The following is an 18,059-nucleotide window of genomic DNA, read 5'->3' on the forward strand; positions in this document are numbered from 1 at the left end:
GAGCAGCTGTGGTGTAACTAAGAGCAGCTGTGGTGTAACTAACAGCTGTGGTGTAACTAACAGCAGCTGTGGTGTAACTAACAGCTGTGGTGTAACTAACAGCTGTGGTGTAACTAACAGCTGTGGTTTAACTAACAGCAGCTGTGGTATAACTAACAGCAGCTGTGGTGTAACTAACAGTAGCTGTGGTGTAACTAACAGTAGCTGTGGTGTAACTAACAGTAGCTGTGGTATAACTAACAGTAGCTGTGGTGTAACTAACAGCTGTGGTGTAACTAAGAGCAGCTGTGGTGTAACTAAGAGCAGCTGTGGTGTAACTAAGAGCAGCTGTGGTGTAACTAACAGCTGTGGTGTAACTAACAGCAGCTGTGGTGTAACTAACAGCTGTGGTATAACTAACAGCAGCTGTGGTGTAACTAACAGCAGCTGTGGTGTAACTAACAGCTGTGGTATAACTAACAGCTGTGTTGTAACTAACAGCAGCTGTGGTGTAACTAACAGCTGTGGTATAACTAACAGCAGCTGTGGTATAACTAACAGCAGCTGTGGTGTAACTAACAGCTGCTGTGGTGTAACTAACAGCTGTGGTATAACTAACAGCTGTGGTATAACTAACAGCTGTGGTGTAACTAACAGCTGTGGTGTAACTAACAGCTGTGGTGTAACTAACAGCTGTGGTGTAACTAACAGCAGCTGTGGTGTAACTAACAGCTGTGGTGTAACTAACAGCTGTGGTGTAACTAACAGCAGCTGTGGTGTAACTAACAGCTGTGGTGTAACTAACAGCTGTGGTGTAACTAACAGCTGTGGTGTAACTAACAGCTGTGGTGTAACTAACAGCAGCTGTGGTGTAACTAACAGCTGTGGTGTAACTAACAGCTGTGGTGTAATTAACAGCAGCTGTGGTATAACTAGCCTGTGATTTGATGTTCATTTCCTGCTCAGTTCAACGTAACACAGCTCATTGTAACAGCGGACAGGAAGTGCACAGAGGGAGAAAAAGCCTTTAACACAGAGGATTTATGTTCCACAGTGGTGCAATAACAACGGGGAATGCTACTGTAGTTGTGTTGTTGTTTTATTTACACACAAATAAACAACAAACTGAATCCTCCTCAGTTCCTAGATGAGGTAGAATATATATGGATTTAATCAAACAGTTGAAATGTCTCTAAAGGATAAATATTATATTTAAATTCTGCTCTGTCACTACCTCACCTATTTTCAAATCCCTACGTCATGTTGTTATAATCACAACATAGAATCTATAGACAGTTATAAATCACAACATAGAATCTATAGACAGTTATAAATCACAACATAGAATCTATAGACAGTTGTTATAAATCACAACATAGAATCTATAGACAGTTATAAATCACAACATACAATCTATAGACAGTTATAAATCACAACATAGAATCTATAGACAGTTGTTATAAATCACAACATACAATCTATAGACAGTTGTTATAAATCACAACATAGAATCTATAGACAGTTGTTATAAATCACAACATAGAATCTATAGACAGTTGGCTCTAAACCCCTATGTCATGTTGATATAAATCACAGCATAGAATCTATAGACAGTTGTTATAAATCACAACATAGAATCTATAGACAGTTGTTATAAATCACAACATAGAATCTATAGACAGTTGGCTCTAAACCCCTACGTCATGTTGATATAAATCACAACATAGAATCTATAGACAGTTGGCTCTAAACCCCTATGTCATGTTGTTATAAATCACAACATAGAATCTATAGACAGTTGGCTCTAAACCCCTACGTCATGTTGATATAAATCACAACATAGAATCTATAGACAGTTGGCTCTAAACCCCTACGCGTTGTTGATATAAATCACAACATAGAATCTATAGACACAAGGCAGGGTGATAAAGACACTGGGCTGCTGAGGACATCAGATGCACCAGACAATGGACATACATCACATTACTCTAGACTACTGTTCTGTCAGTTCAGACACAACGGAGCTCTAGTTATTCCCGTAGCAGGGATAGAATGGACACTACAAGCTGCTACGTTTTGTTCGTAGGAGAAACCACAGGTGATCTGGGACGTAACAAGTTGATAGAGCTGAAGATTCTGTGTTGCAGTTTTCTTTAACCTTTTGGATCAATTTCTCTTCAAATGAATATATCAGCTTCGATTTTTCATGTTTGGGGAAAAAAACAAGTATCATAGTGTGTGATCTGATGAACTGACTTTTCACATTCAAACTGACCCCTGACCCCTGTGAGAGATGACATCATCCAAACTCGTCCTGTACTAGACTCAACACACAGACCAGGTGTGAGAACACAGACAAAACAAGAGATCGCCTGTTGCTAACGACGACACCTCACCTGGAACACTGGAGGCTGGTGGGAGCGGGAGATTAGCGGAGGAACAGGCTCACATCGTTAAACGGCTGGAATGGGATAAAACGGAACGGTATGAAAAACGCCTGTTCTTAACTACGTCTCCACACACCAGCCTCCACTGACCCGTAACCAAGGTAACCAACATGTCAATCTATAGAAGACAGGTCATGGGGGTGTGAGATAAAGCTACAAAACAAAACCAATGAGAATAACATTACTAGCTAACTAAAGATACATGTAACAGTGGTTATGCCAGTCACTTCTGAGTGGTCAGTTTGTCGTGATGTATCCATATAGTGCCATGTTGTGAATACATTTATAATTACATGTTAATGGAGTAAATTGAAAACCTGTATTTAAAAACCCTGTTCCAAAATATTACAGATGAGTAGTTGTGTTAAAGCTAAGGGCATATTTGTTCTCAAATGGATTCTACCGGGTCAGAGAAAGAAGGAACGAGCAAATATAACTCTGTCCTATATATTACATGTCTATTTTTCATATAACATAATAAATACAACTTGGAATTATCAGCAGCTTACTCCTGGTGACGATTCTGTTTTTCTGATCAACTGTCTCATCTCTGTCCGCCATTTTATGTCCTTAAGCTCTTTATTATCGTAATATATAGTTATTGTCTTACATAACATCTGCTATTATCAACATCCTGTAAAGACACAGGAAGAGGACTTCTGAAGGGAAGTAGAGGCATGACCTTGTTATTTCTAGCAGCTTTAAGAGGAGCGAGGGAGAGAGAGAGAGGCACGAGGGAGAGAGAGGCGCGAGGGAGAGAGAGGGAAAGAGAGGCGCGAGGGAGAGAGAGGCGCGAGGGGGAGAGAGGTGCGAGGGAGAGAGAGATGCGAGGGGGAGAGAGGCGTGAGGGAGAGAGAGGCACGGGGGAGAGAGAGGCACGGGGGAGAGAGAGGCTGGTGGGAGAGAGAGGCGCGAAGGAGAGAGAGGCGTGAGGGAGAGAGAGGCAAGGGAGAGAGAGGCAAGGGAGAGAGAGGCTGGTGGGAGAGAGAGGCGCGAGGGGGAGAGAGGCGTGAGGGAGAGAGAGGAACGAGGGAGAGAGAGGCTGGTGGGAGAGAGAGGCGCGAGGGAGAGAGAGGCTCGAGGGAGAGAGAGGCGCGAGGGAGAGAGAGGCTGGTGGGAGAGAGAGGCGCGAGGGAGAGAGAGGCTGGTGGGAGAGAGAGGCACGAGGGAGAGAGGCGCGAGAGAGAGAGGCGCGAGAGAGGCACGAGGGAGAGCGAGGCGCGAGGGAGAGAGAGGTGCGAGGGAGAGAGACGCGCGAAGGAGAGAGAGGCGTGAGGGAGAGAGACAGAGGGAGAGAGAGGCGCGAGGGAGAGAGAGGCTGGTGGGAGAGAGAGAGAGAGAGAGAGAGAGAGAGAGAGAGAGAGAGAGAGAGAGAGAGAGAGAGAGAGAGAGAGAGAGAGAGAGAGAGGGAGAGAGGCGCGAGGGAGAGAGAGAGAGAGAGAGGGAGAGAGAGGCTGGTAGGAGAGAGGCACAAGGGAGAGAGAGGCTGGTGGGAGAGAGAGGCGCGAGGGATAGAGACAGAGGCTATAAATGGTGCTTCTAGAAATAGAACTCGAGGACGCTCACAGCGTTTGATGACTCACCAGGTTAATGGTTTCTCTAGGCTGTGTGTGACTCTCTCTGTCTCATTCCCAACCTATGCGACTGCAGATAGGACGGGGAGAGGGGCTGCTGCAAACTGTCTCTTACGGTAATCAATCCATGAGGATTCAAAAGCACATTTTAGACATTTTATTTTCAGGTGTTGGGTCATGTAACTCATTACACAGACCTTCCATCCATACCATCATATAATAACTCATGTCGTGTCTTTGGCTATGCCGGATTAAGTGATATGACATGCTATTCTATCAAATAATTTCTCTGTAATTAATATTACCTGATTGAGCTAAGCATGTAAATGTCATTAACTAGAGAGTCGGGGCACCACAAAATAATATTTATAGAGCTGTTATCTTCCGAATAAACTCTTAAAGACCTGGTACTCTTTTACCACAATAGCAGTCAATATTTAATCGTCACCTTATTCAGTCTCATGTGAAAGTTGTAAATTCTTGGTTTATCTTCACGAAACAAGTTGAATCAGCAATACAAAATGTGGTTAAATTATTTATTTACTAAATACCTAAATAATCACACAGAATTACATCTACACAGAACGGATCATACATTGATTACGAATGATGTCATAAAGGAAAACGTCCCTAGCGGACGGAACATGTATGACTGCTGGTTACACAAAGAAAGGGGTTTGGGTTTTGAATGAAAGAGCGGGAAGACTGAGGAACACAACGGTTCTGTCTTTATCGGGCCGTAGGCAGCTATGCTATTGTAAATAACCGGCAATTTGAAAAAGGAAAATGCAATAAATATTTACTCTGAGCTGCGCTCCGGTAGAATGGTCATAGATAGAGGCCGAGTTGTCTGTCATGGATCTCTCTCTAGAACGGATACTTGGTAGTACTGTCATCGTGTGGTAGAACGCATACTTGGTAGTACCATCATCGTGTGGTAGAACGGATACTTGGTAGTACCGTCGTCGTGTGGTAGAACGGATACTTGGTAGTACCATCATCGTGTGGTAGAACGGATACTTGGTAGTACCGTCATCGTGTGGTAGAACGGATACTTGGTAGTACTATCATCGTGTGGTAGAATGGATAATTGGTAGTACCATCATCGTGTGGTAGAACGGATACTTGGTAGTAGCGTCGTCGTGTGGTAGAACGTATACTTGGTAGTACTATCATTGTGTGGTAGAATGGATACTTGGTAGTACCATCATCGTGTGGTAGAACGTATACTTGGTAGTACTGCCATTGTGTGGTAGAACGGATACTTGGTATTACCATCATCGTGTGGTAGGACGGATACTTAGTAGTACCGTCGTCTTGTGGTAGAACGGATACATCGTCCGTCCTTTCATAGCCCACGCTAACTCAATCGGCTAGGAGGTATCACTTCTTCAGTGAATAAGAGTTCAAAGTTAATACCAAGTTTCCATACTTTAAGCTCATGCTATATACTGACTGGTATAGTCGAAATTCATCCTTTCGGCGTGTCGATCTTCACATTTAAATTCGAGGCTAATTTCGTTAGGTTATTATCTTAGCCCTTTCAACGTGGGGACCGTCGTCCTCTCATCCTTGGAACACAAAGTTGGATTTTCGTCAATGGGTTTATATCGTGGTGAAGAGAAGGGCGTGTTTCATAGTTTACAACCAATGTCTGTTCACTTGGGCGGGGCCTCTGAGTGAGCAGAGTTTACTCTTATAACAAACCTTTCTCTCATTAAGAAGCTAAAATTACATTTCATCTTTTCACAAATAGTTTCATATTTAAACATTTAATTTGCACAACAATTCCATGTGAATCTGATAACTAGAATGTATAGATTTTCCAAGATACAGTTTATGTCATACTATCATTAGTAGTAATGTCTCAGACAACAACTGATCTGATATCATATTCATTAAGTACCAACGCAGGTCAACAATGTAGGTCAACGTCCCGGACATCACAGAGAGACATACAGCTCATCCATAATGTAGGTCAACGTCCCTGACATCACAGAGAGACATACAGCTCATCCATAATGTAGGTCAACGTCCCTGACATCACAGAGAGACATACAGCTCATCCATAATGTAGGTCAACGTCCCGGACATCACAGAGAGACATACAACTCATCCATAATGTAGGTCAACGTCCCGGACATCACAGAGAGACATACAGCTCATCCATAATGTAGGTCAACATCCCTGACATCACAGAGAGACATACAGCTCATCCACAATGTAGCTGTATGTCTCTCTGAAATTATGTTCTTCACATCACTGTGTCTCTGCTCACTTCTTCTGACTTCCTTCCGGTACTGAGCTGATGACTTCATTCATTCATTCACTTCCTCCCAGTGCTATTTCTTTACCAGCAGCAGTCCCCGCTCCCTACTACTCCCACACAACATTCACTGCAGAATCATTACAGGTAACTATTACAGAGTTAAATTAATACAGCATTACATTACATTATTACAGCATTACATTATTACATCACTACATTATTACAGCATTACATTACATTAATACATTATTACAGCATTACATTACATTAATACATTATTACAGCATTACATTACATTATTACATTATTACATTATTACAGCATTACATTATTACATCACTACATTATTACAGCATTACATTATTTACAGCATTACATTATTACAGCATTACATTATTACAGCATTACATTATTACATCACTACATTATTACAGCATTACATTATTACATCATTACATTATTACAGCATTACATTATTACAGCATTACATTATTACATCACTACATTATTACAGCATTACATTATTACATCACTACATTATTACAGCATTACATTATTACAGCATTACATTATTACAGCATTACATTAATACATTATTACATCATTACATTATTACAGCATTACATTATTACATCACTACATTATTACAGCATTACATTATTACAGCATTACATTATTACAGCATTACATTAATACATTATTACAGCATTACATTACATTAATACATTATTACAGCATTACATTAATAATAATAAATATATGCCATTTAGCAGACGCTTTTATCCAAAGCGACTTACAGTCATGTGTGCATACATTCTACGTATGGGTGGTCCCGGGGATCGAACCCACTACCCTGGCGTTACAAGCGCCATGCTCTACCAACTGAGCTACAGAAGGACCATTACATTAGTACATTATTACAGCATTACTTTACAGCATTACATTATTACAGCATTACATTATTACAGCAATACATTATTACAGCATTACATTAGTACATTATTACAGCATTACATTATTACATTATTACGGCATTACATTATTACATTATTACAGCAATACATTATTACAGCATTACATTATTACATTATTACAGCATTACATTATTACATTATTACGGCATTACATTATTACGGCATTACATTATTACAGCATTACATTATTACATTATTTCAGCATTACATTATTTCAGCATTACATTATTTCAGCATTACATTATTACAGCATTACATTATTACAGCATTACATTATTTCAGCATTACATTATTACAGCATTACATTATTACAGCATTACATTATTACAGCATTACATTACATTAATACATTATTACATCACTACATTAATACAGCATTACATTATTACAGCATTACATTATTACAGCATTACATTATTACAGCATTACATTATTACATCACTACATTATTACAGCATTACATTATTACATCATTACATTATTACGGCATTACATTATTACAGCATTACATTATTACAGCATTACATTATTACAGCATTACATTATTACAGCATTACATTATTACAGCATTACATTATTACAGCATTACATTACATTATTACAGCATTACATTATTACAGCATTACATTACATTATTACAGCATTACATTATTACATTATTACAGCATTACATTATTACAGCATTACATTATTACATTATTACAGCATTACATTATTACAGCATTACATTATTACAGCATTACATTATTACGGCATTACATTATTACAGCATTACATTATTACAGCATTACATTATTACAGCATTACATTATTACAGCATTACATTACATTATTACAGCATTACATTATTACATTATTACAGCATTACATTATTACAGCATTACATTATTACATTATTACAGCATTACATTATTACAGCATTACATTATTACAGCATTACATTATTACAGCATTACATTATTACGGCAATACATTATTACAGCATTACATTATTACATTATTACAGCATTACATTATTACAGCATTACATTATTACGGCATTACATTATTACGGCATTACATTATTACAGCATTACATTATTACAGCATTACATTATTACGGCATTACATTATTACGGCATTACATTATTACGGCATTACATTATTACAGCATTACATTATTACAGCATTACATTATTACAGCATTACATTATTACATTATTACATTATTACATTATTACAGCATTACATTATTACAGCATTACATTATTACGGCATTACATTATTACAGCATTACATTATTACAGCATTACATTATTACAGCATTACATTATTACAGCATTACATTATTACGGCAATACATTATTACAGCATTACATTATTACAGCATTACATTATTACAGCATTACATTATTACAGCATTACATTATTACATTATTACATTATTACAGCATTACATTATTACAGCATTACATTATTACGGCAATACATTATTACAGCATTACATTATTACATTATTACAGCATTACATTATTACAGCATTACATTATTACAGCATTACATTATTACAGCATTACATTATTACATTATTACATCATTACATTATTACAGCATTACAGCATTACATTATTATAGCAATACAAGTTAGCCAATAGCATTTATTCTCGAGAGCGCTCCCCATAATGCCATGGACATTAGTTTACATACCTCACATTTCGTCATAAATGTCCCTCCTCCTCTCAGATACAATGGCAATATAGTTCACAAGCCTTCTCACATTGTCTGCCACCTGTTAAACAATCTACTACTAGCCCAAGGTCTGTCCCCTCCCTGGGTGGGGACAGAATGTCCTGTAAGGAACACAGTATTCCAGCCGGTGTGATGATAGCTCCATTCGTTTCTAACAAGGAACAGAAAGTCCTTGTTCTAACTCTTGACTAAAACTACACACGTTATATATTATAATAAGATTCCGACATCCATACAGTAACAGAGTAGTATTCTGTTTAGTTATAATTCTAAGCTAAATGTATACATAATTTAATCATTATTCATAAAAATACCATAACAACAGTATACTATTACAGCATTACATTATTACATTATTACAGCAATACATTATTACAGCAATACATTATTACAGCAATACATTATTACATTATTACAGTATTACATTATTACAGCAATACATTATTACATCATTACATTACATTATTACAGCATTACATTATTACAGCATTACATTATTACAGCATTACATTATTACAGCAATACATTATTACATCATTACATTACATTATTACAGCATTACATTATTACAGCATTACTTTATTACAGCAATACATTATTACAGCATTACCTTATTACAGCAATACATTATTACATCATTACATTATTACAGCATTACATTATTACAGCATTACATTATTACATCAATACATTATTACAGCAATACATTATTGCAGCAATACATTATTACAGCATTACATTACATTATTACATCATTACATTATTACAGCATTACATTATTACATCATTACATTATTACCAGGTGGCGAATCGCATCTCTGCATGTCTGGCAGACATATCAGTGTGGATGACGGATCACCACCTCAAGCTGAACTTCGGCAAGACGGAGCTGCTCTTCCTCCCGGGGAAGGACTGCCCGTTCCATGATCTCGCCATCACGGTTGACAACTCCATTGTGTCCTCCTCCCAGAGCGCTAAGAACCTTGGTGTGATCCTGGACAACACCCTGTCGTTCTCAACTAACATCAAGACGGTGGCACGTTCCTGTAGGTTCATGCTCTACAACATCCGCAGAGTACGACCCTGCCTCACACAGGAAGCGGCGCAGGTCCTAATCCAGGCACTTGTCATCTCCCGTCTGGATTACTGCAACTCGCTGTTGGCTGGGCTCCCTGCCTGTGCCATTAAACCCCTACAACTCATCCAGAACGCCGCAGCCCGTCTAGTGTTCAACCTTCCCAAGTTCTCTCACGTCACCCCGCTCCTCCGCTCTCTCCACTGGCTTCCAGTTGAAGCTCGCATCCGCTACAAGACCATGGTGCTTGCCTACGGAGCTGTGAGGGGAACGGCACCTCAGTACCTCCAGGCTCTGATCAGGCCCTACACCCAAATAAGGGCACTGCGTTCATCCACCTCTGGCCTGCTCGTCTCCCTACCACTGAGGAAGTACAGTTCCCGCTCAGCCCAGTCAAAACTGTTCGCTGCTCTGGCTCCCCAATGGTGGAACAAACTCCCTCACGACGCCAGGACAGCGGAGTCAATCACCACCTTCCGGAGACACCTGAAACCCCACCTCTTTAAGGAATACTTAGGATAGGATAAAGTAATCCTTCTCACCCCCTCCCCCCTTAAAATATTTAGATGCACTATTGTAAAGTGGCTGTTCCACTGGATGTCATAAGGTGAATGCACCAATTTGTAAGTCGCTCTGGATAAGAGCGTCTGCTAAATGACTTAAATGTAAATGTAATATGGCTTTTTCTTCACAACTCTGCCTAGAAGGCCACATCCCAGAGTCACCTCTTCACTGTTGATGTTGAGACTTGTGTTTTGAGGATACTATTTAATAAAGCTGCCAGTTGAGGACTTGTGAGGTGTCTGTTTGTCAAACTAGACACTCTAATGTACTTGTCCTTTTGCTCAGTTGTGCACCGGGGCCTCCCACTCCTATTTCTATTCTGGTTAGAGACCATTTGCGCTGTTCTGTGAAGGGAGTAGTGCACAGCGTTGTACGAGATCTTCAGTTTCTTGGCAATTTCTCGCATGGAATAGCCTTCATTTCTCAGAACAAGAATAGACTGATGAGTTTCAGAAGAAAGGTCTTTGTTTCTGGCCATTTTGAGCCTGCAAACGAACCCACAAATGCTGATGCTCTGGATACTCAACTAGTCTAAAGAAGGACAGTTTTATTGCCTCTATAATCATAAGAACAGTTTTTAGCTGTGCTAACATAATTGCAAAAGGGTTTTCTAATGATCAATTAGCCTTTTAAAATGATAAACTTGGATTAGCTAACACAACGTGCCATTGGAATACGGGAGTGATGGTTGCTGATAATGGGCCTCTGTACGGCCAATGTAGATATTCCATAACAAATCTGCCATTTCCAACTACAATAGTCATTTACCAATTTGTAAGTCGCTCTGGATAAGAGCGTCTGCTAAATGACTTAAATGTAAATGTAAATGTAAATTACATTATTACATTATTACATCATTACATTATTACAGCATTACATTATTACAGCAATACATTATTGCAGCATTACATTACATTATTACAGCATTACATTATTACAGCATTACATTATTACAGCATTACATTATTACAGCATTACATTATTACAGCATTACATCATTACATTATTACATTATTACATTATTACAGCATTACATTATTACAGCAATACATTATTACAGCAATACATTACTACAGCATTACATTACATTATTACAGCATTACATTATTACAGCATTACATTATTACAGCATTACATTATTACAGCATTACATTATTACAGCATTACATCACATCATTGCATTATTACAGCATTACATTATTACAGCATTACTTTATTACAGCAATACATTATTACAGCATTACACTTTTACAGCAATACATTATTACAGCAATACATTATTACATTATTACAGCAATACATTATTTCAGCAATGCATTACACTATTACATTACACCATTATTACAGCATTACATTATTACAGCATTACATTATTACAGCAATACATTATTACATAAATACATTATTACAGCATTACATTATTACAGCAATACATTATTACATAAATACATTATTACAGCATTACATTATTACAGCATTACTTCCTTACATCATTACACCATTACACCATTACATTATTACAGCATTACATCCTTACATTATTACATTATTACAGCATTACATTATTACAGCATTACATCCTTACATTATTACACCATTACAGCATTACATTATTACAGAATTACAGCAATACATTATTACACCATTACAGCATTACATTATTACAGCATTACATCCTTACATTATTACATTATTACAGCCTTACATTATTACAGCATTACATCCTTACATTATTACACCATTACAGCATTACATTATTACAGAATTACAGCAATACATTATTACAGCATTACATTATTACAGCATTACATTATTTCAGCAATACATGATTATATCATTACATTATTACATCATTACATTATTTCAGCAATACATTATTACAGCATTACATTATTTCAGCAATACATTATTACAGCATTACATTATTACAGCATTACATTATTACAGCATTACATTATTACAGCATTACATTATTACAGCATTACATTATTACATCATTACATTATTACAGCATTACATTATTACAGCATTACATTATTACAGCATTACATTACTACAGCATTACATTATTACAGCATTACATTATTACAGCATTACATTATTACAGCATTACATTATTACAGCATTACATTATTACAGCATGACATCATTGCAGCATACTATTGTAGTTACAGCACCAGTCTCTAGTACAGTCAGTTCAGCATGTCACAGTAACAGAGGCTATACATCAGGAGATACACAGCATGGTCTCACTGTCTGGCTGCCCATTGACATCTTCTGCCCCTGGTGAATTAACAGGCTGTTTCTGGACTGGGAAGCTGGGAGGAAGAGTGTAGAATTGTGGGAAGCTGGGAGGAAGAGTGTAAAATTGTGGGAAGCTGGGAGGAAGAGTGTAGAATTGTGGGAAGCTGGGAGGAAGAGTGTAGAATTGTGGGAAGCTGGGAGGAAGAGTGTAGAATTGTGGGAAGCTGGGAGGAAGAGTGTAGAATTGTGGGAAGCTGGGAGGAAGAGTGTAGAATTGTGGGAAGCTGGGAGGAAGAGTGTAGAATTGTGGGAAGCTGGGAGGAAGAGTGTAGAATTGTGGGAAGCTGGGAGGAAGAGTGTAGAATTGTGGGAAGCTGGGAGGAAGAGTGTAGAATTGTGGGAAGCTGGGAGGAAGAGTGTAGAATTGTGGGAAGCTGGGAGGAAGAGTGTAGAATTGTGGGGAGATGTGAGGATTCTCTGTGACTAGGCTTTTGCAATAATGTTATTTATCCAGACACGTCTCTCTCCACTAGGAGAAAAAAACATGGTAAGTGATTGGATCAGCCTGCTACCACAACGCACCAAAGTACGTTCATCTCTAGGGGACAGAACGCGTCTCCTTCCTGAGAGGTATGACGGCTGCGTGGGCACATGGTGTTCATCTCTAGGGGACAGAACGCGTCTCCTTCCTGAGAGGTATGACGGCTGCGTGGGCACATGGTGTTCATCTCTAGGGGACAGAACGCGTCTCCTTCCTGAGAGGTATGACGGCTGCGTGGGCACATGGTGTTCATCTCTAGGGGACAGAACGCGTCTCCTTCCTGAGAGGTATGACGGCTGCGTGGGCACATGGTGTTCATCTCTAGGGGACAGAACGCGTCTCCTTCCTGAGAGGTATGACGGCTGCGTGGGCACATGGTGTTTATACTTGCGTACTATTGTTTGTGCAGATGAACGTGGTACCTTCGGGTGTTTGGAAATTGCTCCCAAGGATGAACCAGACTTCTGGAGGTTTATAAAAACTGTCTGAAGTCAGGGCTGAGTTCTTTTGATTTCCCCATGATGTCAAGCAAAGAGGCACTGAGTATGAAGGTAGGCCTTGGAATACATCCACAGGTACACCTCCAATTGACTCAAATGATGTCAATTAGCCTACCAGAAGCTTCTAAAGCCATGACATATTTTTCTGGAAATTTCCAAGCTGTTTAAAGGCACAGTCAAGTTAGTGCATGTAAACTTCTGACCCACTGGAATTGTGATACAGTGAATTAATCTGTCTGTAAACAACAAAAAATGACTTGTGTCGTGCACAAAGTAGATGTCCTAACCGACTTGCCAAAACTATAGTTTGTTAACATCAAATTTGTGGAGTGGTTGAAAAACACATTTTAATGACTACAACCTAAGTGTATGTAAACTTCCGACTTCAACTGTATATACTGAACTAATATATATATACTGAACTGAAATATATATACTCTGAACAAAAATATATATATATACACTGAACACAAAAATATATACAGTACCAGTCAAAAACGTGGACACACCTACTCATTCCAGGGGTCTTCTTTATTTTTACTATTTTCTACATTGTAGAATAATAAATAATAGTGAAGACATCAAAACTATGAAATGACACAATATGGAATCATGTAGTAACCAAAAAAGTGTTAAACAAATTCAAATATATTTTATATTTGAGATTTTTCAAAGTAGCCACCCTTTGCATTGATGACAGCTTTGCCCACGCTTGGCATTCTCTCAACCAGCTTCATGAGGTAGTCACCTGGAATGCATTTCGATTAACAGGTGCGCCATGTTAAAAGTTCATTCGTGGAATTTCTTTCCTTCTTAATGCATTCGAGCCAATCAGTTGTGTTGTGACAAGGTAGGGGTGGTATACAGGAGATAGCCCTATTTCGTAAAAGACCAAGTCCATAATATGGCAAGAACAGCTCAAATAAGCAAAGAGAAACGACAGTCCATCATTACTTTAAGACATGAAGGACAGTCAATGCGGAAAATTTCAAGAACTTTTAAAGTTTCTTCAAGTGCAGTCGCAAAAACCATCCAACTCTGTGATGAAACTGGCTCTCATGAGGACAGGAAAGGAAGACTCAGAGTCACCTCTGCTGCAGAGGATAAGTTCATTAGAGTTACCAGGCTCTCATGAGGACAGGAAAGGAAGACTCAGAGTCACATCTGCTGCAGAGGATAAGTTCATTAGAGTTAACAGGCTCTCATGAGGACCACCACAGGAAAGGAAGACTCGGAATTACCTCTGCTGCAGAGGATAAGTTCATTAGAGTTACCAGGCTCTCATGAGGACAGGAAAGGAAGACTCAGAGTTACCTCTGCTGCAGAGGATAAGTTCATTAGAGTCAACAGGCTCTCATGAGGACCACCACAGGAAAGGAAGACTCAGAATTACCTCTGCTGCAGAGGATAAGTTCATTAGAGTTACCAGACTCAGAAATTGCAACCCAAATAAATGCTTCACAGAGTTCAAGTAACAGACACATCTCAACATCAACTGTTCAGAGGAGACTGCGTGAATCAGGCATTAATGGTCAAATTACTGCAAAGAAACCACTACTAAAGCACACCAATAATAAGAAGAGACTTGCTTGGGCCAAGAAACATGAGCAATGGACATTAGACCGGTGGAAATCTGTCCTTTGGTCTGATGAGTCTAAATTTGAGATTTTTGGTTCCGTTGTGAGACGCAGAGTAGGTGAACGGATTATCTCCGCATGTGTGGTCCCACCATGAAGCATGGAGGAGGAGGTGTGTGGTTCCCACCATGAAGCATGGAGGAGGAGGTGTGTGGTTCCCACCATGAAGCATGGAGGAGGAGGTGTGTGGTTCCCACCATGAAGCATGGAGGAGGAGGTGTGTGGTTCCCACCATGAAGCATGAAGGAGGAGGTGTGTGGTTCCCACCATGAAGCATGGAGGAGGAGGTGTGTGGTTCCCACCATGAAGCATGGAGGAGGAGGTGTGATGGTGTGGGGGTTCCTTGATGGTGACACTGTCAGTGATTTACTTAGAATTCAAGGCACACTTAACCAGCATGGCTACCACAGCATTCTGCAGCAATGCGTCATCCCATCTGGTTTTGGCTTAGTGGGGCTATCATTTGTTTCTCAACAGGACAGTGACCCAACACAACTCCAGGCTGTGTAAGGGCTATTTGACCAAGAAGGAGAGTGATGGAGTGCTGCATCAGATGACCTGGCCTCCACAATAACCTGACCTCAACCCAATTGAGATGGTTTGGTTTGGACTGCAGAGTGAAGGAAAAGCAGCCAACAAGTTATCAGCATATGTGGGAACTCCTTCAAGACTGTTGGAAAAGCATTCCAGGTGAATCTGGTTGAGAGAATGCCAATTATGTGCAAAAATGTCATCAAGGCAAAGGGTGGCTACTTTGACGAATCTCAAATATAACACTTTTTTTGGTGCCAAGGAGTATATCTGTCTGTAAGAAAGCCCTTTTGTGGGGAAAAACACATTATGATTGGCTGAGCCCCCACACACCCACACATGGCTGTGTCTCTGCCGAGTCATGTGAAATCCATAGATTAGGGCCTAATGAATTTAATTCAATTGACTGATTTCCTTATTGGAACTGTAACTCAGCAACATCTTTGAAATTGTTGCAGGTTGCTTTATAATTTTTATTCAGTATAGATTAAGATGTTTTATTTGATTGTTAAGCCCATAACCATGTGTATGAGGTTTATACTTTTGTTTCAAAGTAGATTTGTTTAAGACTACCCAGAAGCACTCCGTGTGACCCGGATGTAGCCCACTGCAGTACCAGGGTTCAAAGGTGAACTTGTGTTATTTGTCAATTATAAAACATTTCAATACATACACATGTTATTTATCTTAGTTTCAGTTTATTCCATTTCTGTTTACAAGACGGTTTCAGAGAACCGATGATCTTTTACAGGATGAGGCACCACGATGTGGCACAGGGTGAGGCACCACGATGTGGTACAGGGTGAGGCACCACGATGTGGTACAGGGTGAGGCACCACCATGTGGTACAGGGTGGGGCACCACCATGTGGTACAGGGTGAGGCACCACCATGTGGTACAGGGTGAGGCACCACGATGTGGTACAGGGTGAGGCACCACCATGTGGTACAGGGTGAGGCACCACGATGTGGTACAGGGTGAGGCACCACCATGTGGTACAGGATGAGGCACCACCATGTGGTACAGCGTTGCAGAAACAGACAAATGTACAATATTGTCTTGTTTAGTTCTTATTGCTTAATGAGGTACTGTATTGTCTTGTTTAGTTCTTATTGCTTAATGAGGTACTGTATTGTCTTGTTTAGTTCTTATTGCTTGATGAGGTACTGTATTGTCTTGTTTAGTTCTTATTGCTTAATGAGGTACTGTATTGTCTTGTTTAGTTCTTATTGCTTAATGAGGTACTGTATTGTCTTGTTTAGTTCTTATTGCTTAATGAGGTACTGTATTGTCTTGTTTAGTTCTTATTGCTTGATGAGGTACTGTATTGTCTTGTTTAGTTCTTATTGCTTAATGAGGTACTGTATTGTCTTGTTTAGTTCTTATTGCTTAATGAGGTACTGTATTGTCTTGTTTAGTTCTTATTGCTTGATGAGGTACTGTATTGTCTTGTTTAGTTCTTATTGCTTAATGAGGTACTGTATTGTCTTGTTTAGTTCTTATTGCTTGATGAGGTACTGTATTGTCTTGTTTAGTTCTTATTGCTTAATGAGGTACTGTATTGTCTTGTTTAGTTCTTATTGCTTAATGAGGTACTGTATTGTCTTGTTTAGTTCTTATTGCTTGATGAGGTACTGTATTGTCTTGTTTAGTTCTTATTGCTTGATGAGGTACTGTATTGTCTTGTTTAGTTCTTATTGCTTAATGAGGTACTGTATTGTCTTGTTTAGTTCTTATTGCTTAATGAGGTACTGTATTGTCTTGTTTAGTTCTTATTGCTTGATGAGGTACTGTATTGTCTTGTTTAGTTCTTATTGCTTAATGAGGTACTGTATTGTCTTGTTTAGTTCTTATTGCTTAATGAGGTACTGTATTGTCTTGTTTAGTTCTTATTGCTTGATGAGGTACTGTATTGTCTTGTTTAGTTCTTATTGCTTAATGAGGTACTGTATTGTCTTGTTTAGTTCTTATTGCTTGATGAGGTACTGTATTGTCT

This window comes from Oncorhynchus gorbuscha, unplaced genomic scaffold (assembly GCF_021184085.1).
Source record: "Oncorhynchus gorbuscha isolate QuinsamMale2020 ecotype Even-year unplaced genomic scaffold, OgorEven_v1.0 Un_scaffold_2048, whole genome shotgun sequence".
In the NCBI taxonomy this organism is placed as follows: Eukaryota; Metazoa; Chordata; class Actinopteri; order Salmoniformes; family Salmonidae; genus Oncorhynchus; species Oncorhynchus gorbuscha.